Here is a 24,652-nt window from a genome sequence, read left to right as displayed (position 1 = left end):
AAGAGAAGAGGTTTAGTTAGCTCAAACTCTCACTATGGGAGAATGATAAAGAGAGAATCAAAGGTACAAGAGGAAGAAAGCTTAAGACTTTCGAGATTCGGGGAAGGATGAAGGAGCAGAGCACTATAAAAGGAATCCAAGATAAGGAGATGGATGATGGGATGATAAAGCTGATGCAATAGGATTTCAAAGAGTTAGATTGGTGGAAGATGGGTTTCGAAGATCCCTAGGACTAGGATTGTGGATCTCGAAAGAGGAGGCTTGGTGGATTGATTGGATTGGTGGATCCCTAAGACTAGAATTGTGCATCCCTAAAGATAAAAGTAAAGATTGATTCAAAGAGATATTGATGCATAAGCTAGGGTAGGAGAGACATATGCTAGATATGGATGGGGAATAATGGAGATGAAGGGAATCCATTGAAGCTTTTTGAGTAGGGGGATACTTCAAAGAGAAGTACCACCATGTAGTTGAGCACTAGATTTTCTATAGGACTATTGGTTAATTTCCAAGGTTACCAAGAACATCAAGGTCTTTTCACCAACTGTCCAGAGGACTGACAAATTGACTCAAAATAAACACACAAGGATTGCCCTAGCATCACACATGAATCTTGAAAGAATCAGAGTGGAATTGACACTGGGTAACCCAAAAGCAGAAAACAAAAGAAAACAAAAGACCTGATCAAGACCTTGTGCTCAGATTGCCTCATTCGCAGCATACCATGATATGGAAGATCGTGGCAACCTTGAGGAGGGAACAAGGAGATTGCTTGGAAAAGATACTTCAAGACCCAAAAGGGAAGATTCCAAATCAAAAGAAAGCAAAAATCCAAAAGAGAATCATTTTCCAATGAGATGGGTAGGACGAGGTACTAACGGAACAAGACCAAACATGAGGAAAGCTATATCCTACAATGATCTATCAGAGAGCACCTAAGCTAATGGATCTAGATGAGTAATGCATCTGGCAAGCTAAACTAAGAAGGATAACACTTTGGTGACAGGAAATCTAGCTAAAGGATGCATTGGAATAGCTAACCAATGGTTGTGCGATGTGTGCAAGATGTTGACCAAGGAGGAACTGACATAAAAGCTAGATAGATACAATGGTACTAAGCTAAAGAGGATGTACAAGCTGACAGACCAAGATATTTACAAGTTGAAGCTAACCAAGATAGTTACAAGCAGGCAAAAGCTCAGGATGATAGGATAGCGGGATGGTTCGATGTTGTGCAAGAAGCAAAAGCTAAGGATGGGGTGATAGCAAAAGATATGGATTTGGCAGGATGCATCCAATGATGATGAGAGATTGTACGACCAAGGATGGGGACAATGCTAAGGTTGGTGGTAGTTGAGCTGATAGATGGCACTAGAGTGAATGGCTAATGAGAGGATGACATTGGATTTGCATGAGGATAGCCTAGAGCGAGATACCAATGACAAGGAAGGATGGACAAGACAAGATCTCCAAGGAATACAATGCCCCCAGTCAAAAGATGACATGTGGAAGGAGGTCTTACAATGGATGTGATAAGATTGAAGCTAGGATGGAAAAGTTGAAGGTGCTACGAAGATGGAGGATAGCTAGGATGATGGGCTGAAGCTACAGAAGATAAGTGTATGGTGATAGATAAAAGCTGGAGGATGGACGATAGGTGGATAGATTGGAAGATGGAGTTGGATGTCAAGAGATGACCAAAAGCATGAGGGTGATAGGCTAAGTTGGGGATGGCTGGATTACGCATGATGCTTGTTTACTAAGTTTTCATCATGGTACTTGTCCAAGGCACTTGAATTGCCAAGTTTTCACCAATGGATGCTTTATTTTTCTTTTCTTTTTTGACTTTTTGACTTTGGACTTAGCTAGAATGGTTTTGGCTTTTTTCAGCTATTTTTGGCTTTTTTGGGATTTTCACCAACTGTTGGAATGTTCAATTTTGTTGCTAGCTATTGGTACACTGGATGTGTGATTTATGCAATAGATTGGATTAGATGGGATTGATGGTAGGAGATGGAGGGATGAAAAGGCTAAAAAGGAGCATGAGATGGGGATGCTTGTAGGATCAGCATTCGCACATGTTGGGACAGGTGTGAAAAGAGCATATGGGGGATAGATGGTAGATGCGGGCTTGATGGTGGATTTGTGGAAGCGTGCTTGAGGATATAGGTACCCAAGATGGAGTTAGGAGATGGGGGACATGAGTCACTAGATGGTGGATTAGCAGTGGTGGATGCCATTATGCATTGGGTTTCAACTTTTTTCTTTGGGATCCACATGGTTTTAAATTTTCTTTTCATAGGCTTTTGCATTATTTTGCATTCTTTGATTGGATTTTTCCTTTTTGGAGTATGTCTTTTAGAATAGACATATGATTTCCTAGGATGTGGATTTTTAGCTTTATGCATTTTAAAGTTGGCATTCACATTGCTATGTTAAGCTTTGGGGAGATGGTTAGGAGAAGCTTTGTGAGATGGAGAGGATATGGAAGAGTCTGTAGGGGGATGATGATGGATGATGCGCCCTGATATGTGCCTTTGTTGATCTTGTATAGGAATGAAGGGAATAGGATTTTTATGATGGCTAATAGGAGGATGGAGGATGGTAGATTTTGGGACATAGGGACCCAAAATGGATTTAGCAGATGAAGGGGGGATATGTTAGGTTGTTTTGGGTTGCAAAGATGGTGGAGGGGGGATGACATAAGATTTCTTGAAGGAGTGATGGGAGGCTAGCATGGTGGGCCTAGAAATAGGCTTAGTCTGGGGATGGCATGTACCAACACTTTTAGATGGTGAGCCTTTGGATACATATCCAAGACCATGAAATCCTAGATTCTTTTGTGCAATAATAGGCTTTCTAATTCCTTTCTCTTTTGGTCCTAAACCTTGACCTTGATAATGCCATTGATTGAGCATTTGAACTAGCTGAGGATACTTTTTTCTTGCAGAAAATGGTGGAAGTGCTTTATCAGATGTATTGCAACGGGGAGCTATTGTTCTTAATTCTTCTACTGAGAGGAGACCACCATGGATGAATGTAAGTGAACCAAGAGGGTAGATTATAGATGGCGGAATAGTTTGGATAGGTGGTAACATGGAAGCATGGAGTGGAGGAGATGGTAGGATAGGATCTAGATTTAGCTGATGGGATGAAAAGATATCCTGCAGTAGAGGAGGTATGGCTTGAGGTTTTGGATATGGAGGGGGTGGTGACTGCACTATGGATGGAAGACATAGTACAATGATATCTGTGTTTATGCTTTGGGGGATGTCAACATGCTTTTGGGTAGGATCTTGATAGGATTGGATTGGAGTGGATGGTGCGATAAGAGGTGAAGGGATGGACTCTTCAAAGGTAGCGGATGGATAGATGGGAGATTCAGTAGTGGAGATGGGTGAGTAGAAGATGGATGCATAAGGGTCATTACGGGAGATTTGGGAAATGCTTGGAGGTGATGTGGATGGGATTTGGAGGGATTTGACAGGTGGTGGGATTTTGATGCTTGTGGGAAGTGGAAGGATTTTAAGCAATTTGATGGATGGTATGGGGATAATAGCTATAGGAGATGGAGGTGATATTATAGATGGGGAAGCTTCATCACTAACTACTTCACATGGTTGTATTAGATGACATGACTTATCGGCTAGAGGAGATGGATTGGCTTGTCGTTCCTCTATAACTTTCCTTGGAGACTCACATATCAAAAATGGAGATGGAGGATTGATAGGAGTAGCTGGTGTGATGGGGGTGGAAGATTGGAAGCTTGGTCGATTGGGTGATGGAGGAGAAGTTGGGATATCAGATGGCATGACTAGATAGTTTGGAAGAATACGTGGATTTTGGGGGATTCTTGGGGGAATGTTTCTAAGGCTTTCAATATACTCGTCATAGTCAACAAGATTCTCATCATCATTGGAATAGGAGGTGGCGGGAGCAAGGACAATCTGATCAAACAAGTCATGATAGGTTTGGGATTTCATGTTTTGATGATGAGTCGGATGGGGATGGGGTCTTGCATATAGATGAACACGAAAGCTCATGGTTGGATTTGGATTAAGTGTAGATTTTGGATTGGTTGATGAAGGATTTCCTAGGGAGAGTCAAAAGATGTATGACAGAAGTAAGGAGGATTGGCTGGAGATTTTTGGCGTTCTTATGGATGGAAGACTTCAAGGGCATGCTATCAAAAAGTGAGAGTTTTGCTTTTCTATGGGCTGGATTGGTGGAGTTTGTGTCAACTTGAGGATAGACTAATGATCCTATGGGCATGACACAAGATTGACCACTTGTGGATCCCAACCTTTAGCTCAAGGTGATGAGGGCTACAAGTGACAAAGCTGGATTAACCTAGACAATGCTCTGTCAGAGGGATAACCTTGGTGAGATTGGTTGATTGGTAAGATTGATTGGATAGCAAATTCTGGCAGAATGACAACAACTCTCTAAAGGCTTGGGTGCGATTTTGGATTGGGTTTCTAGTTGGCTGGGGGGGATGATTTGGGATTATTCTAGATAGATTTAGTTGCAACGAAGGAGCTTGGATGATTTTCTGATGAGGCAATGACTACACTAAGTATGCCTTGAGCTAGGAGATTTCTGCTTTTTTGGGATTTTGACCAAAGTTGGAAAACGTTCATTCAAAAGCTATGAAAAAATAAGCAGACAAAAGTTTAGAGCAAGCACATCAAACACATCAACATCCTAGGAAGATTTCTACAAGGATGAAATTTAGTTTAGCTAGGGAGTCCTCGATATATGCAAGGTACATGAGGCTCATATCCGTAGATGAAACTAAAAAGATGTCACACAGCCAAGAGGAGCGGTAACCCACTTCTCCTCTTTCACTTCTCAAGGGTATAAAGTTCCTTGAGGCTTAGCCCGAGTGACAAAATCTTGATTTCAAGAGAGGTGTCTTTGGATTGAACTCCCAATCTTTATACTCCGTCGAAATGCTGGAGTTGAGGTCGTCCAAGGGTGATGAAATCCCCAAGCAGGCCTCCTAAAAAGTGTAAAACAAGACCACATACATGATCTTGGGTTTTAAAAGACACGTGTTCATTCCAATTGATGATTTAGATTTTGTAAGCTATGATTGAAGACACTTGTGATTATGGCATACAATGTTCATTCCAATTTCACAGCATCGTCAGCATAATGGAAGTCAAGAGATTGTCAACATAAGAAATGTGAGCGTCATTGAAAATGCGTCAAAACCATTTGATGTTCATTGATTGTTAAGCATTCAAGATTGAGTTTGAGTTTGTTTTAAGCCCAAAACAAAGATATGTGAAACTTGATTTGTCAAGCGTGCACCCAGAGGCTCTCCACGTCAAGATTTGTTCAATTATTATACCCAAATGAAGTGTTAGCGAAGCTAATGAGTATTCAAAGAATTTTCTAACTTAGAAAAATTAATAAAAACCCAAGTAAGTGGAGTTTGATTTGCGTGGAGCACTTAACACCCTCTTAGGTGGACCCATCCCCATAGATGGCGCTGAGATTGCAACCAATGGTTAAATTGATGGGCGATTAAAGAGGGTGAGTCCAATGACAAACTCACTCAAAGCAATTTTATTTGTTTTTATAACTTAGAAGGTTACAAAAATGTGGATTTAGATTCTTTTTATGCCCAAAAATTGAAATGTGAGATATTGCAATGGTTAATTGATCTTATGCATTCAAGATTGAGTTTGTTTGTTTTAAGCATGCATTCCAAAAAAGATTGATTTTAATCCATTGCATTCAAGATTATTTTTGAGCAACATTCATTCAAATAAAATGCTTAAACATTCAAGTTCATTCCAAGGAAAACCTAAGAAACATGATTAAGTTCGTTGCTCCAACCTGCAATGAGACAAAAAGGCAAGTTGATTAGTTACCCAAAATCTTCCAAAATGAAAGCTTAACTATGGGAAAAAAAAAACTAACTTTTTTTGTCCTTTTTGATATGCATAAAAATGCTTAGAATGGTCTATTTCCTACGGAACCACTAAAAGTCAAATTTTGATTTATACTCTTTTTTAAAAAAAAAAAAAACTATAAAGTGCAAAAATAAAGATTTTAAAACAAAAATGCAACAAAGACAGGCGAAGACGACAGTTCATCAAGTGTAGACACCAAACTACGAAGACGCTAATCTGCAAAGACGACAGAGAAAGAGGTGGAGACGACAAAGAAAGAGGTGGAGATGACAATTCAATTTGGCGGCACAAAAAATAGGAAACTAGGCGAAGACGCTGAACTGTGGAGACACTGATTTGTGGACATGACAGTTTAGGTTGGCAGTGGCAGAGATGATAGAGTAGCTGGCGGAGACGCTGATCTGCAGAGATGACAGTTTAAGGATGTAGAGATGACAGTCTAGTGGTAGCGCTGATAATAGAAGACTAAGCAAAGATGACAATTTAGTTGCAGAGACGACAGAGTAGCTGGTGGAGACGATAGTTTGCACGCGCAGACGCTAATCTACGAAGATGACACTGCGCGAAAAGAACTGAAATGTTCAAATTTTTTCCAAAAAAAAAAAATTTCTTTTTTTTTTCCAATTTTTGAGGGTATGTCTTCTTCCTAAGTGCGTTCTTTAATTTGCAAAAATAAGCAAAACATCCTACAACCCACTCAAACAACAACAAACATTAGATGGTTAGTTTATAAGAACAAAACATAGGGTGAAATGGATGAATGAATGACCCATAGTGAGGTCCCACTAGGTGTGTCAAAATGTATATGCTATATTAGTATGTTAGAAACACTAAATTAAGAAATCAAAAGCATTTACAAAATAAAATACCTTAACATAAATGAGAGACTAAAGAGGAAACCCCAATTGGAAATGTGAGCCAAATGAATGGACTCTCCCAATAAGATTTGGCTCTTTGCTTGGTAGATGAGTCTAAGGATTGGGATGTATGCTCAAGTGCTCAAAAGTTGCTTCAATGGATGTTGGGTAATGGCAAATTGGTAGCTTTATGAGCTCTCAATTTGGCATCATAAGAGTATGGTTAAGGGCTTTGGTTTCTCAAACTAGCATTATAACTTTAACTCAAGGATTGTGATAAAATGGCTTGGGAGGGGATCCAATTTATAAGCTAAGGGCTTGAGGGATGGAGGGTTAAGATGGAAAGAAATGAAAAATCTTATGGAGGGCTTAGATTGCATGAGAGGAGAGCACATGGATTGTGCTTCCTTACAGCCAATCAAGGGAGTGACACATGTCACAAGGTGAGTGGATGGAGGCAAGGGGATGGATGAGTCAACAAAGGAGGCTCAAGGAATAATATCTTCATAAAGACCCTCATAAATGACTTGTAAGAGCAATGAATGGGTTTGTAAGATTCTTTATGTCCTTTGTAAGAGCATTGAAGGCTTAGTGGTTGGGATATTTTGGAGGGAGTTGAGATTGTTGACTTTGCTTGGCTTAGGAAAGTCTTAAGCTTACTTAGGGAATGCGACAACATTAGTGGGTGGATTAGAAGTGATTTAGAATTAGACTAAGCTTGTTAGAGATATGCAAGTGGATGGAATTCAATGAGGGTGGGTGAGTTAGTGGCTAAGCTTGGTTAGTATGGGTGGATGGGGTGGATTAGGCTAAAAAGGGGGATTTAGGATAGTTTAGGGGTTATTAGATTTGAGGGTTTTATTTATCAAATAGATTTATTTAATAAATGGGGATTTTGGAATTAGATAGAAGAATAGGATTTAATTGATAAATAATAGGTTATTTGATTTATCAATTAGGACTATAGATGATTAATTAAATTAATCAACTAGGGGATGGTAAAGGATTAATTAAATAGGAATTTAATTAATGATGCCTTTAGAGATAACTAAATAGGATTACTAAAGCGGTGTAATCAAATTTAGGTGTCTACACCCCCTACTTTAATTTTTTAGCTTATAAGATCCATAGTCTAGGGTCTAAGTATTTTTTAGGATTTTACCTACTTTTTTTTCCTAATTTGGGTCTCTACCCAAAAACCTTATTGCTAGAAACCATTCTGAAGGAGAGAAATCAATTTTTTTAATAAACTGGTGCACTAGTGCACCTAGTGCACTAGCACTAGGAAAAAGCATATCCCTCTTAGAGATGTGTAGATCCCACCTATCGCACCTCTACAGCTCCCAAGGTGCAGCTATTCCCCCTCTATCACCTGCACACAACACACAAAGCATTAAACAACACCAAAGAAAAGGTGCATAGTTGAACACCTATCCAAGGTGCATAGGGGTGTACCTCTTTTTTTGCATAAATAAAACTCTAGAAAGACCTAAGCTAAACCTTCACCAAGTGAAAGGTGCCTAGCTATACACCTTCACTTAGTCTAAACATCCCTTTGTGTCATAATGATGTGCACCTCGCACACCCCATGAGGTGTGCTAGGTGTGCACCCTTAGTGGTGGTTTTGTGCTTAGGAGATAAGGTGCACCTAGCGCACCCTTAAGGTGCGTAAGGTGCACCAAATTTTGTCCATTGGAGCTAGAAGTAGGGTTTTTTGAGTGTTTCTAATAGGCACTACATTATCATTAATTTTTTGAACTTTTCAGACTAATATTTGCTTCTTGGTGCAGATAAAAAGGCATCCTTGACTTGTCAGGGTTATAACATTCGACCTAGAGCTTGGAATTTAAAAACCATTTACACTGTTGGAAAGAAGAACTAAAAATTTAATTTAAGTCCCTCAAACAGTGAGCCTTCAGCTACCCAATCTTAGGGATCGATGAAATTTTCAACTTGAAATATTGAGCTGAAGATCTCTGAAAAAGCCAGTTAAAAGGACCTATAAAAATTGTAAAAAAGTATGAAAAGTTTCAAACATTTGATCATTTTGGATAATTTGGATCACCTAGTGTTTGATTGGGAAGTATCAGGTAGTTGGAGAGAAGAAAAAATAAAGCAATTTACACTAAAGATCAAACATATGAAGGTTGGATACATGAACCAAAACAAGTTCTTCATCTTATGTAACTATTAATGACAAGATTCAACACAGGTTCCTTAGGATTTTAGAAGCAGAAGGAGTTTAAGTCTATGAAAGTGTTTGGCTATAAAGAGGGTATAAATCATCAAAAGGATCAAAGTAAGTACACAAAAGTGATTTAAAACCCCATTTGAGCAAAACTCAAAAACCATTTTCAAAACTGAGAACTTTGAGTTTTTGGTGAATTTAGCACCTTGCACAAAAAAATTTGAGATGTGTTGGTCCATTGGTGCATTGGTGCATTGGTGCACAAAGTGTGTAGGTGTACTTATTCCAAGGTGTGCTTCTTTAGAGGTGTACTGACAGTTAACTGTCAGTTCCAAATTTAGAGCTTTCCATGCACCAAAAATGCATTCTAAAGGCAATTTAACTCCTACCAACATCTAGCAAAGGTGGAGCTTCTATTTTTAGAATCTCCAAAGACTCCTACATCATCTAATGGTTTTTTCTTCTTATTTTCTCGTGCTTTCTTTATTTTAAGACATGTAAAGGCTCATGCATCCATTTAATGATGTAAATATGGATGTAGTTCTACTTAGCACTAGTTAGAGAGTTAGTTTGTACATAAATAGATTTGTTTTATTAGTTTAGAAGCATATTTTTGCATAAATAAATCTCTCACTTTCAACACAAATTGAAGAGAATTTTTTTTATAAATTTAGGAATGTAACATGTATTCCAGGTCAGCATTATTTTGATGCAATAATATATGCTCTTGGTGCTTGCATTTGGAGTGTAGTGATTCTTGCCTAAGTGTTTTATATTTTGTGAATGTATGTTCATGGAATTTAATTGAGCCAATAGTTTTATTGTGTTATTTTGATTGAGTGATCTTTTAATTTTGGTGTTTTATATAGTTTTACAAATTTTACTAATGTACTTAGTTCAAGAAGAGATCATCCACTTTGTTCCTACATAGCTTTTTATCTTACATGAGCACACTTTTTGTGGCCTTGTGATCTAAAAAGTGAAACATATTATGGTTATTGAATACCGATCGATGATTGCATCAGTGGAATTAAGGAGTGTTGCTCCTATTTTCATTGGTTAAATATCGATCTTTTCAAAGGCTTAACTCATAGACATGTTGTTACAGTGGTTTATGTCCATTAGGAATTTCCCTTTCATGTTATTTTCTTTCATTTCTTGTTACCCTATCTTCATTATTTTCTTTGGTAACCCTTGGTTAAATTAGGAATTCATATAGTTGAATTGTTAGATTACATTCATTTAAAAATAGAAAATACCAAAAACATATCTCTTTTGTGGTTAATTTTGAAATAGCAAGTAGATTGGTCATCTATTCAAAATTGGTTTGAACCAACAAAGGCCTCCTCATAAACATTTACATTTATCTTCAACTGAGTAGATTCCAGTAGGTTGCAAGATCACCCAGAACCTTGGAGTTGATCCTTGGATTAGCTTTTCAAGAGAGGAATTCGAAAGGATTCCTATCATTAAGCATCGTGCAAAATGATAGCTCAACAAAATGTAATCATAAAAAATTTGTTACCTTTATAAAATTTTCATAGTTCTTTATGATTTGAGCCTTCATTTCCTACAAAATTAAAATTATTATTACTGAATTTTGTCAATAGAATTATTAATTTAGATTTTGTAATATTGTGCGGTTTGAATGAATTAAAAATATAATGTTTTTTTGTATCCACTACTAGGGATATTGGGCTGCCAAGCCTATCTAGAAGGAGAGGGGAGCTTATGGTTATAATTCATCAAAGACGGAGATCATCTAGATTTGGAATCATAATTTGGGAATGACAAAATTGTCCTAGAAGCTAGAAATATGCTAGAAAGACTACAAAAGGAGTAGATTTCATGCATTCAGATACATTTTGAAGGGATTTAAAGGAACATTATCTTGGAGTTCTTAGGAAGCTAATATTTGGGGTCCTTTGTTGGATCGGTGAAATAGATACACAAGGAAATTGAGAATGCTAAGCTCCACCACAAACAAAAGGTAAAACAACATATCACTTTTTTAGTGTAGAATAATAATAAAAAGTCCTAGCAAACAATGTCCATTGCTAAATAAACTCCCCAACCAGAAGATATTGATGATCCATACAAATGTTGAACTCATTTGTTCCACGTTAGAATGAATTTTAAAAATTAAATTTGGGGGAAATAGTTGATTTCAACATAATGAATTATTTGGAAGTTGTCACAACATTAACCAAAATCAATTTCTTTTTAAAATACTTATTTCCAAATTCCATAAAAATCAAAGAAAACCAATTGATTTCCTATCACTGTGTTAGCACAAATATCTAGTCCTAGAAGCTATAATACATAAGGGTCTAGTTAACTAGATGAATTGTCTAAAATTCAAGACATTGGAAGAGTTTGTACCTCTTGATATAGATTTTTTTAGAATAAACCCTCAATAGATAGTTTGTCACAAGGCTAGTCTTTTGGCCTTCAATTGTTGTTTCCTATAGCCATTGTACAAATTTTAATGTGCAATAAGTGGCTAAAACTATAAAGCAAACAATTCACTAAGCAACATTTAATAAAACGCATGATCTTAGAGAAGTACTTTCCTTTGTAAAGATGTCTATAAATGGATTTAGGGAGTTACTTTTATCCAATCAAGGGGGAACAAAAAACACAAAATCTTTGTAAGGTAAGACCAATCTAAAATGCACCCAATCATGGCCAAAAATACCACTTTGCATACACACAAACCTTAGCAATGCAGGAAAAATCATATGGAAAAATATGCTCCAACTAAAACCCACTCCACTGTCATATAAGAAAATTCCTTAGAGTCTACTCCAAGTGTCTAGGTGTCTTCTACATGCAACCAAAACTATTATCTTTTCTCCAATTATTTCTATGCTCTATAGTTTACCATAATCGTAGGCTTAAAGTTTTCAATTTGGCAATGCCTATTAAAATTATGTGTACTTCTAAGGAGTACATTCTTTCTCATATGAAAAAAAAAACCTAACTTCAAGACTATAACCTTCATTTTTTCCCCTTCTCTTCCGTTGAAACTTGTGAAAACATTCATCTGCACAGTCAGTGGGTAATTATCGATCATTTTGTTTAATTAAAATGAAGAAATATTGAAATTGGATATTGATGGAGAGCAATGAAGTATTTTTATTGGGCATAGAGAAGAGCATTAATCATGGGTTAAGTTTGAACCTAAGCAATAGTTCTCTGCTATGGCAAGAACTAACAAGAAGAATCATTAGTAGTATATGTGTGCTTCAAAAGCATCACTGTGTTATCTAATGAAGAGCCTATGGAGTTTGTGTGGGGATTGGAGGCAAGAAATCAGCATTTTTGTGGGCTATTCATCTTGATCTTGTTCAAGGAAAATATGCAGTGCTTCCTTGTGAGTTTCTTGAGAGAATAAAGGGTTGAAGGTTCTTCGTTAGCTAGGTGCCACAAATTAGGGTTTTGTCTCACCCCTCTTTGGGAGGGTTTCTTACTCATAGCAAGTGGCTCTCCCAAATTTAATTCTATCCTAATAAAATTGAAGATGTTCAATTATTTCCTTTGTTGATTGTGACCATTTCTTATGTATTAGCTGAAATTTATATGGCATTTTTAATAAAATGTCTCAAAATATTTGTTCAAATAATTCTTGTAGGAAATTCATCATTAGTGGCATCATAATGAAAGTCTACTATATGAAATCCAACTTCCAAGCATCACTACAAAAACCCTAAAAAGACTTTCCTCACCTCAAAAATCTCCCATGGTGATGTAGACAAAACCTCCTCCAGTCGACATGAAATAACAAAACTTTTTTTCTTTTTTTTTATGTAACCCAAGTTGGTTAAAATTTCAACCAAATGGGAAAACCTAATTTGGTTGAAATTTTGACCAACTCAGGCATTTAAAAAAAAAATTATTCATCAAGCATATTAAGAGCTAGGTCAAAAATAAAGATTGAAAAATGACCTATAATGTAGTAGTGACAGCTTGCTTAAAATGTTAAAGTGAGTTTTAAGTTTTCAAGAATTGATCAAATTTGAATTTAATCAATGATAGGTGATTAATGGATCAATTTTAAGGGTCGAGTATTTTAGTTTGTAATATTTTTAGCCAAACCCACTTTGGGGCTTGACTATAGATTGATAAAGCATCATGGCATTTTCAAGATGATTAAAAAAGGGAGTAGACTGAATTTGGTTTATTAAAACATCACAATCTAATGATGATGTAAGTGATGGTGGTATGATTGGGGCATGAGGATAAACTTGTCTTGACCAATCCATGAAAACATTTGTTTCAAAGTGCACATCATCATTTCAATTTGAAAAATGGGTAGTCTAATCTAAAATGAGATATGAAGTAGGCAAAACTTACAATAGAGTAGGTTCTCAAGAGGGATATACCATTGGAAACTTACATGACAAAAAATTTGATCACCAAGACATTTCTATAATTGTTGAGGCACTATGACCATAGACTAGAAAATGTTCAAGAAACTTTAATCAATGCTAATGGTCCTGCTTATATTCAAGTATTTATATCCATTTGTCTAACATTAGTAAAGAAGAAACTCTAGAATGTTTACTCATTCTTATTGATGAAATTCTTATAGAAAACCCAATGCATGCAAAACTCTTCTATGATATTAAACTATTAAATGAAGATGTTTATCAACCTTTTGGAGGTTACTATCCAAAGGAAACTAGTTCATCCAAGAGAAAAGTTGTAAAATACTCACTTTGATAATAAGCTCTAAGAAAAAATCAATGAAAGATACTACCATTTAAAATGGGGAAGCTTCAAGTTCAAAAGAAACATTTAAAACTATTGATGATGTTCTTAGAGGTTTGGTTAATTGGCTATGTAATCAATTAAGAAGATCCTCACATCCAACTCATGGAATTCCTACAGCTATGAGTTCCTTGGAAACATTTCATGGAGAACCTCTGGTCAGATCACTATCTGCAAAGGCAAATGGATTAAAACTCCTAAATCCTCTCATTTTACCAACATCTACTCAGTAGTGCATTCAACTCCTTTATGAGATAGCTCTTTGTGTATCACTCCTTCCATTTTACAATGCATGTAGAGTAAAATCAATCACCAATTGTAATTTTTTCCTTCTCCTTAAATTTTTGAATGAAAGGCCCAATCAAGTTAATGAAAAAAATGCCTATTGTGTTTTGATTTGGAATGCAAAAATAGAGTGTATTAGATTGAATTTTGAATATGGTTTTAGATTTTATCCCTACCATTAAGGGGACCTAGATGAGAGCATTTGCAAAAATTGTAATGAAACATGCAAGAAATAATATAATTGTTTCCACATAACCCATAATAGATCTAAAATAAATATGCAATTGAAATCCACATGCAAGAGAATAGACAACATACACACAAAATTGTGACACAAGATATACCCTAGGAAACCCTCATTGAGGGAAAATCCTAGCCCCTAAAAGCATCCATCACCATGTATAATTCAGAAAATACACCATTTCAATACAACCATGGAAGCCTTCAAAGCCATAGCCACAACCAAGAAATCCATGTGAATAAGCATGAATCCACACATCACATGCCATGCTTCCAACCTTCACAAATGCTCCCTTGGCTAACTATCAAGCCTTGTCCTGATCGACCCTTTCTTGTTTTCTCTTCTATCTTCTCACATCAACAACTACAATTGTGGCTTCTTATATAGTGGCAAGTTTCACAAGACCACCGAGTGGTATTACATAAACCATGTGCTAAAACCATCCACTAAAACCATGTGCTACCTAACCCATTGACCCCACATTTTATATTGGAAATTTAATTCTTTTCCCCAATATTAAATAATTACATGAAATATTATCACAATATTACAAAAAAACTCATCAAGTATAGCCCACGGGAATCTTTACATGTTGCACATCCATCTAGATGAAACATTACATAATAAAATAAAATAATAGAATATAACAATATTATGCAATATGTGCAACATCTGTTATCTCAACAATCTTTGACTTGTTGTATACATTGCATAAGGTCAATCTATAGCCACATAAATGAACAAGGGAACAATCCCTCCTAGCACATCCACTATAATGGATCAAAGTACACAATTTGCTCCATCCTAGTACCCACAGCAAAATTAAAGTATCTAGCATCTCAAACATGAATGATTTCACCTCCTATTATGCCACTGCCACCAAACATACATAGAAACCATCCAAAGAGAAAGCCACCTAACCTATCACATTAGAAACCATAAAATCTTGTACCAATTGAAATTCCAAGCACAAAAACCTAATCCAAAGGCAATTGCATGTATCCACAATTGTCAAAATATCCATAGCTGAAACAACACCCACAGAAAGTGCCAAACCCATCCAACTATCCATACCTCTGAAGTTATAACAATTGAATCTCACAATCATCAACATGTCCAATCTATAACCTATAATAACAAGCCTCAAGAGCAATACCTACTAGATGTATACCAAGAAGCTCTCATTGCAAAAGATAATGTCAAATCTATAATCAATCCACTCACAACATCTCAAAGAAGTGAATCCATGTAGTATCAAGGACATCCAAAATAAATAAACAATTAACCTACAAGAACAACTCTCATAAAAAATATCCAATAGTCTCTCAATCTCTTCACAACCAATAAAGGAAAGAGATAAATAAATAACCATGTCATCTCTCACATGAAATATATAAACACAAAATAGTGATCATAGTCTCTAACTAATCTCAAATCCAATGTAAATAAAATTGAACATCCAAGAATATAACCAAGACCAAAGAGAAACCATACAAATTATAACCTACATCATGTCCTTCTACACACACCTCTAGATGTAAACTATGCAAGTATGATCTCCTCCATAAAACCCCAACCAAGAAGCCTTAACAACACCCAAGCCATACCATATAACTCATCATGGATGTAAGCCTCTCATAAGAAGATAAAACTCATAAACCATTCATAAACCAAGGAATAACCATTCCTAATCAAAGGAATATGCCCAATATAAAATCAGATCTCAAACTCAACCAACATAACAATATATGCAAATGGAGATAACCAATAGTAAACCATCTCTCAAATGAACCCTCCAGAACTAACTCATGTAGCATAGCTCAAGATCCATATCCATGAAAGAAAAGCATAAACATAATGCACATGAGAGAAACAATGAGCTATACCTCTCAAGTAGAAAACTGTCAAGTAGGCAAAGAGTGGGAATGAGAATTCTCATCAATATATCCAAGTCTCTAACCAAGACTCATCTAGGAAAAATCTCCTCTAAAGACCTCTCAAACTCTCCTGTTGAAACCAAACAATTATCCCAACAAATAATTCTCTAATCCAAGAGAAATCAACATCACCACCACCTCTAAATATCCATGAGCACCTATAACCAATCAATCCATGTAAAATCCAAATGCAGCATAGCAATATCATGAAGTATATAGCTTATAATCAATATAATCAATACCAAGAAACTAAACCAAGATCATTATCAAAGTTCCAACCATGGTCTCAAGAACATAAACATGACAACATGATTTAACCATCTCAACCAAAGAGATAACATGCTCCATATGAACACACCATAACATGTCAAAACTCTAAATGTGTATCAAGAGTATACCATGACATAATATGAAACCATCCTCATACCAAGGATAACATGCCAAATTAAAGAATAAACCACACCTTTACCAAGAACCCTATGAGTCCTCAAGATGCAACCATCTCCACACACCATGAAGAAAACCATCTTCACATACCATGAAGAACCATCTTTGCATACTATGAAGATAACCAAGAACCCCATGAGTCCACAAGATCTAACCATCTTCACACACCATGAAGATAACAAAGTGCACCATGTAAATTTCAAAGATACTTCTATAATAGCATGATTTAAGACAAACCTCCAACATCTACAAACACTCAATAAATATATTGATGCCAAAAACTCCCACTCAACCATTGTACCAAGGAATCATAAAATTCATCTCCTCCATGAAGATCCTCTAGGTCTATACACACAACCAAACCAGAAACTAATCCTACACTGTCACCTACTCACTATCACAAGCTCCCACTAAACTATGTATCCAAGCTATCCTTGACATTGTGATGAAAAAATTATTCTCTAACCATGAGAATCAACCAAGGAATCAAACCATCAAAGAAATCAAAGTGTACACAATGAGTTCCTCAAAAGAAACCAAATAACCATGATCCTCAACCAAAAAGATAATATACCACCATAACCATATTAGGAATCTAAACTAATGAGCATCAAGGATGTATCTGTATATCCAATCATGTCATGCTAAAATCTATGGCACCATGATCACATCCATCACTTGAGAAACTAACTCTAAAAGTGTCCAACCTGTCAACATAAAATAGTCAACCACAAATCTCCACCATGATTGTACTTGGTAACATCTCATCCCTTTTACATGAAGAAAAATCAACAAATCATGTGACTTAGGGCATAGACAATCCAAATCCAAGACACCAATTTGAATATGCATTAATAATGAAAGATCAATGGGCAAAGACAACCCATATCCAAGTCATTAATGCAACCTATAAGTGTAGACCTCTTACAACATTGCACAACTTGTAGACCCAACAATTCATAATACATATTCAAACCAAACATGGATAACCATATCATCATGAGACCAATCTAAAATATGAATTGAGTATACAATGACATCAAATCTTAAATCTCCAAACATACAATATCATAAACTCACAATGTTACCATGGTCAATATATAACATAAACTTTTCAAATCAGTGTATCAAAAAATAAACCATGTCAAACCTACACCAAATCTAAACTAATATATAGAGCTCTCCAAGAGCTTCTTGTTAACTACTCAAAGTCCAAAATCTGACTTTTTATGCCCAAGTTATTCCCTAATCTATGCTCAAAATAAATAATATCTAACTTTTGGGCTCTTAAAAACTTTAAAAAATTCAAAATCACAAAATCAAACCTATACCAAGTTGTAGTGCTCTAAATTAGCTTTCCAAAGCCTATAAGAAGTCTGAAATCCAATATCTTGAGAGAAAGTAATGGTCATTTTATTAAGACAGTCTTTTTACCATTTTCACTATGATTTTTTTGTTGTGACAAAAAATTCTGATGGGATTAAATTTGATGGCCATCACAGGCTAAAACTAAAAAAACTCTTTCATTTCCTTTGAACATGACCAAACTAGGGCATATTATATATCAAAATTTATTGAAGCATTGACCCGAATCCAATGGTGAGGTCTATTTTCGCCTAAGAGGTCATTATGACAAGCCACCCCCTAAAAACCTCATCTAAATGAAACATCCAAAAAACCCTTTTGTCGAACAATTTCATATGCCCAAAATCTACCAATATCCCATCATAATAGCAAACCTAAAACCCTTAGATTTTTAATAAACAACTCATATATCTTGCCCTTTCTTTTATCCTCTCATTCATTCCCATGGATTCAATCTATGGTTACAATACAACCATGGAAGCCTTCAAAGCCATAGCCACAATTGAGAAATCCATATGAATAAGCATGAATCCACACATCCCATGCCATGCTTCCAACCTTCAAAAATTCTCCGATGGCTAACCTATCAAGCCTTGTCCCATTCGACTCTTTTCTTTTTCCCTTCTATCTTCTCACATCAACAACTACCCCTGTGGCTACTTATATAGTAGCAAGTCCCACAAAACTACTAAGTGGTATTACATAAACTATGTGCTACCTAACTCATTAACCCCACATTTTATATTGGAAATTTAATCCTTTTCCCCAATATTAAATAATTGCATGAAATATTATCACAATGTTACAATATAACTCATCAAATATATCCCATGGGAATCTTTACATGTTGCACGTCCATCTAGATGCAATATTACATAATAAAATAAAATAATACGATATAACAATATTATGAAATATGTGCAACATCCTTTATCTCAATGCAAATAGTCTATAAGGAAGGTTTTTTATTTATTTTCAAGAAATTTAATCCCACATTGAATTGGTGGAAATTCTTTTAAGTGTTTAAAAATCTGACCACACAATTGTATATTGTCTTAAAGACACTTGGCTTTTGGAATCCACAAACTCTTGCATGGGACCCAATTCTATCAGATAAGGAGGGAATTTTGACAACACAAAAATTGAGAAAGGTGACATGATAGCCAACCAGACTAACCAAAACATACCATGTGGCACCTAGGGTGGACCAATAAGAAAGTGACAAGTGGTATGGAAATTTAGGAGTTGATGACATGGCAGGTTCCAAGATCAAAGGCACATGATTGTGACACATGGTAGAATTGATGGTTGTCTCTTTATTGCAATATGAATATGTAGGGAAGTTAAATAAAGTAAGAAAGCAATGAAGCAACATGTTTCATGGCTCTTGGTGTTGCACCAATCAGGAGCAATTCACCAGATCATGACACATAGCAAGATCAACGGATGTCTCTTTCCCACAAAATGAAGTTTCAAGGAAGTTAACTAAAATGGGAAAGTGACATGTCAACATGTGGTAGTGGGTATGGATGATGGTGCAATAGTTCCAATGAATTAGGTGATGTCATGTGGTAGTGACATGGTGGGGTGCCTAACAAGCTTATGACATGGCAAGGTGACCATACATGAGAGATCTAATCAAAGGTTTCCATGTGGCAATGTGTCAGGTGATAGGTGGTGACTTGTGGACCAATCAGAGGGTAACACATGGTTCCCAGGTGGTGGTGATAGAAAAAAGGCTAGACCAATCACATGGCAATCGTGTCGCAGGTGGTCAACTAGGTTTGACCTAGATTCAGAGATGAGAGAGAGATTTTGAAATGCATAAAACTTAATTTTTTATTTTTTTCTAGAGTTCAACATGCAAGGTCATTTAAATCTTTTGATATTATATTATGAAGTTTTGAACATAGGAAAAGATAAATATTTTCAAAATAAATATAGTCCTAGTATGCATGTCTAAACCTGATTTTCAAATAGATCTCTTGGACATCTCCTGTAAGGGGACATATGACTATCATATATCAACGAAAAGATCTCAAAATCTTAGAATGACCTTTCCAAATTTTCCATTTATTTTTGTATAGGAAGAAATATGTGAGACATGTTTAGGTTTTTGTTCAAGGTACCTATTTTTCAACTACATTTTGGTATGGTAATTCAAACTTGGTTTTTGGTGAAATGATGAACTGGGTGTGTGCCAAAGTTAGTGAAGATGTAGTTGGTGATGTCTTTTCACCTCCAAATCAGTTTATTAAATGATTTATCAGCATTTTAGATGCATATCTAATTTTTTTATGAGAATGATGGTTTCTCATCAGTTGGAGGAAATATGTTGAGTTTTTTGAAGCTCAATGATGAGATTCTTCTCAGATTTTGGTTGTAGAGAGAAGAGAGAAGCTATGCAGCAATAGGAGATGGAGATTTAAGTGGACATGTGTCACTTCTAGACTAGATCTAGGATTTCTTCCCTCTCCTATATCTTTCTATTTTTCTTCCTTTCTCTAGCGTTGGTTCCCAAGTTTTCTAAGTAAGTTCTCAGTTGGGTTTCCACCATTCTTCAGCATTCTCTCTTGTATGAACAGAAATAATAAATTTAATCTAGATAGTTCTAGTTTATTGAGTTTTTTTCTCAATTGTTTACATGCATCTTGAATGTATTGTTTCAAAGAAATGAATACAAGAAATAGAAAACTTCTTAATTTTATTCTAATTCTCATCTCTTATCTATGTTATTTGCAATATTTTTTTGGTTTAGGAGTAAAGAACTTAAACCCATTTGCAGCCCCTTAAAGTTTTATGTCTTATTAGGTTTTCTATTAGAACAAAGAGCCAAGTAATTTCTAACTTATATTTGATAGGGTTGTTTGTTACATGAGAAGGATATTCCATGAGTATGAGGGTTTTTATGAGCATTGATATATGATTCATAAAGTAATAGGATAGATCCAATATCTTGATGTATGGGATACGTCATTGATATCATGGATGTATGTTTTTGATTTGTGGAACTACCCAATAGATAAGGCACCAATCAGCTATAGGATCAACATGTTATTGCTATTGCATATTTGGATTTCGTTGATATCAAACTTAAATGAATTATACATTTCCCTTTCTCTTCAAGAGTTGAAAGGATGCCCTCACTCAACTTGTAGATTTCATAAGATTTTTAATTTGCTATAGCATGCCTTTATATATGTTTTATATGCAATGAATTTGGTCATATGAAGAGATATTTTAGGTAAGTCTTTCAAACCTATTACTAATGTGTATTGTTATAATTTTCAAGGTTCTAGAGATAAAGTAGTTGATTGTAAGAAACCTAAGTTCAATAGTAATAATGGTAATAGTAAAAATTTTAGAGGTACTAACCTTGCAGTTAGTAATGAAAGAAGGAGATCCTCAAGAAGATCCAATGATGGAGAAAGAAATAATGGAACAAGAAGGAACATTGTTTTCTATAAGTGTGATAGCTTTGGACACATTACAAGGAATTGTAGAGCACCAGATAATCAGGATGGACCTAATTAGAGAAAGAATACACCAGTATGTCAATTATACAATAACTTTGGACACATGGAAAGATTTTGCAAAATAGATAGAAGGAATTTTTATAGGAATCCAAAATACAAAAGGAACAATAACAGAAATAATAGAAGAAATTATATTAGTAGCAATAATAGTCAAAAAGAGACACTTAAAGAGCATGTTGAATGATTTAAGGCAGTGTTCGTGATAGAAAATGATCTAGAAATCTCAAATTTAGTTTTAGAGGAACAATATTTTGAAGCACCTGATCAGAGATTGAAATTGGCCATAGTGTGAGATTTATCTTACTTGAATTAAACACTTTTCTATCAAAGATAGAGCATCAAAAAGATGGAAAAGAAGTTAGAGGCCAAGTTAAAAGTTGTACAATTAATAGAAGGTTAAGTAGGTCACAAGGAAGCTTTGGCTAAGAGTGCAATCCATTTGGGGTTTGTGCAAACCATATGAATGAAAATAGATTAATTGGTTAATAGAGGGAAGTTTTTATGGATTATGTAGTTGTACAATTAATGTGGAGATCATTTTGGAAAGATATATGTTGTGAGAGCATGATTGTGGGTATCATTTGATCATGTGAAGAGTTAAGAAGCTTTCAAGAGTGATTTGACAATGAATTGAAGGAGGTTTCAATTGTTTGCAAGTGTGAAGTTCAAAGAACCCTAGTTACGTGTTTTAGCATGGTATTTCATTTTTAAATCTCAAAGTTGTGAACAAAGTTCTATTGCAAGCATGGATAGATCATTAATTCACAATGTGGAAGATGTTGAAAGACCTAAAATCAAGGTTAACCCTATTAGAGATACTAGTGATAACCCTAGCTACACGATATAAAGAACACCAAAAAATATCATTCATTTAGAATATGTTAGTAGTTATGTAAGAAGTAAGTTTGAAAATGTTGAAGAAGAACACATTCTAAGGAATTTGACAACATCTATAATCAAAACATGAATTATAAACAAGAATTTGAGTATTTGAGTGATAATGACTTAATCAATTTTCTATTTCACTATGACTTTTACAATGAGGATTAGACAAGAATAATCCTAAGTAGAATTTATGATGGAAAGTTCTAGTTAAGTGATAATGTAGTAGCAATTTCTAAAAATTTGATTCATGAAGTGATAAAATTATGTAATGAGGGTTGCAAACCTGTGAATGAGAAAAATGTTAACTATCTAGTAAGTGAGAACACGAAAGCAATATATAATGGTTGAGGAATGGTCATTAGCAAGATTAGGAAACATGATGTTAGATTCTTGAGAAGAATCATTTATATAACATTATTTTTGGTGTAAATAAGTATTTACTTATTACACTTAATTAAGTTTTACTTAGGTTAATGCATTATTTAATTATTTTGCATTATTTTATTATTATTTTAGGTGAGACACTTAGGAGTTTTTGTACTCTCATTGAGTTACTCAACTCTAATTATGCACATGGTGTCTACAACACAGGAGTATGCATCATTCACTGAGTTGTCATGATGACAACACAATTATTAGCACTCCTCATTTAGCACATGTTGTCTACACCATTGATTTGTGTGCTACACCATTGTAGGCTTATCCTCACATCATCACACTTAATCCCATGCTTAATGGAGGATAACCCATATCTGGTGGACATGTTCCTAGTTGTATGACATATCATGATGCTAACTTCTATGCATTCTAGAAGCTCTCTTGAGGCCTTTATATTCAAGCACTCCTAGTGTACTCTTGAATCCAGTTATTGAATGAAAATCATCATTCTGGCCATACTCTATCTATTTTGGTCTACTGTGTGCTTGTGTTGAGTTCTTTAGTTCTTGGGTGAATTCTGGCCTAAGCCAAATTCTTACATGGTATTAGACCTCAACACGAATCTGGAGAATCCACAAAAATTGGGAGCATCTAGAGAAAGATCTGACCTTACCATTGCATTTTGAGTGTCAATTCGATGAAGATTGACTATAAATTTTCCTATATTGGACTAAAGTTGATCACGAGGCAAAAAAATTTTGCAAATTGGCACCAAAAGGCATCGATTTGCAATTGGGTATGATTATTTTATTTGATCTTATTTGTTATTGTTCAGATCTACATTTAATTTGTTCTCTACAATTATCTATATTTTTGAACTATATTTTCAAAATTATTTGCCCAATCAGGCAGTCAGAGAAAAAAATCTGAATTTAATTTGTTCTCTGCAATTATCTGTATTTTCAAACTGTATTTTCGAAATTATTTGCCCAATCAAGCAGTCAGAGAAAAAAAAATTTCTGAACCAGGCAGTGACACCCCGGCTCGGCGCTATATATTGGTAGTGGATTATTGTAATAATTCACAAGGTTTATTTTTGATTCGTGGGCTATTCTACAAGCGACATGTAAGCCTCTACTATTGCACACAGTGCATAGGCCAAGGTCAACCGGTGGCAGATCACACTTCTCTGGCTATCGTAGAAATTATGCGATAGTGCCCACATAACATGTGTTCCTTCGCTTTAAGGAATGCGACATCTCGTAGTTAAGCAACACACGACCTACATCCCAAAAAATGTGGGATTAAACCCGCATTTTTCTGGTGAATAGCATTGAGTTTCCTGACAGCACAGCAATCATCTCCAGCAGAAACAATTTATTTTGTCACATTTGTAGAAAATTGCAGTGCATATTCTGGCGATATTCCAGCAACATCTACTCAAAAAACTTGATCTCTGACACGGCATTGTAAATTCTTGGTGTCACTTTAAATTATTCTGCCTATAGACTCACACTACATGGTGGAAGCCCTGCATCACTAACAAGTGGCCACATCACCCTCTGCGCTCGACACAGTCAGCATTGATTATAAGTAGCCATGTTAGCTCACGTCAGCAACCCACTGATCTACTGAGCCAATTGCCACATGGTTTTTCTATACCATGCCATACGATCCATATGGTATGGATTGACATGTCGTCTGACATGTCATCAGTGGCCGAAATCTTTGCTAATGTCATCCTATTTATGAGCTTAAATTTGACGCCCATCTAGATGTCATTCCAGGGCAATATAGAACTACTGTGACGGCCATATGATCATCAAATTTAACTAC

General features: G+C 35.5%; 1 pseudogene; it reads left to right on the top strand.

Moving 5' to 3' along the window:
• The first annotated feature begins 13,305 nt into the window (after positions 1 to 13,305).
• LOC149576443 (putative V-type proton ATPase subunit H pseudogene) lies at positions 13,306 to 24,032 on the top strand (annotated as a pseudogene).
• The last annotated feature ends 620 nt before the right edge of the window (positions 24,033 to 24,652 follow it).

The sequence above is a fragment of the Cupressus sempervirens genome, chromosome 1 (assembly GCF_028749045.1).
Source record: "Cupressus sempervirens isolate cs-2001-9-10 chromosome 1, ASM2874904v1, whole genome shotgun sequence".
Lineage (NCBI taxonomy): Eukaryota > Viridiplantae > Streptophyta > Pinopsida > Cupressales > Cupressaceae > Cupressus > Cupressus sempervirens.
This window is presented reverse-complemented; position numbering and strand designations above follow the sequence as displayed.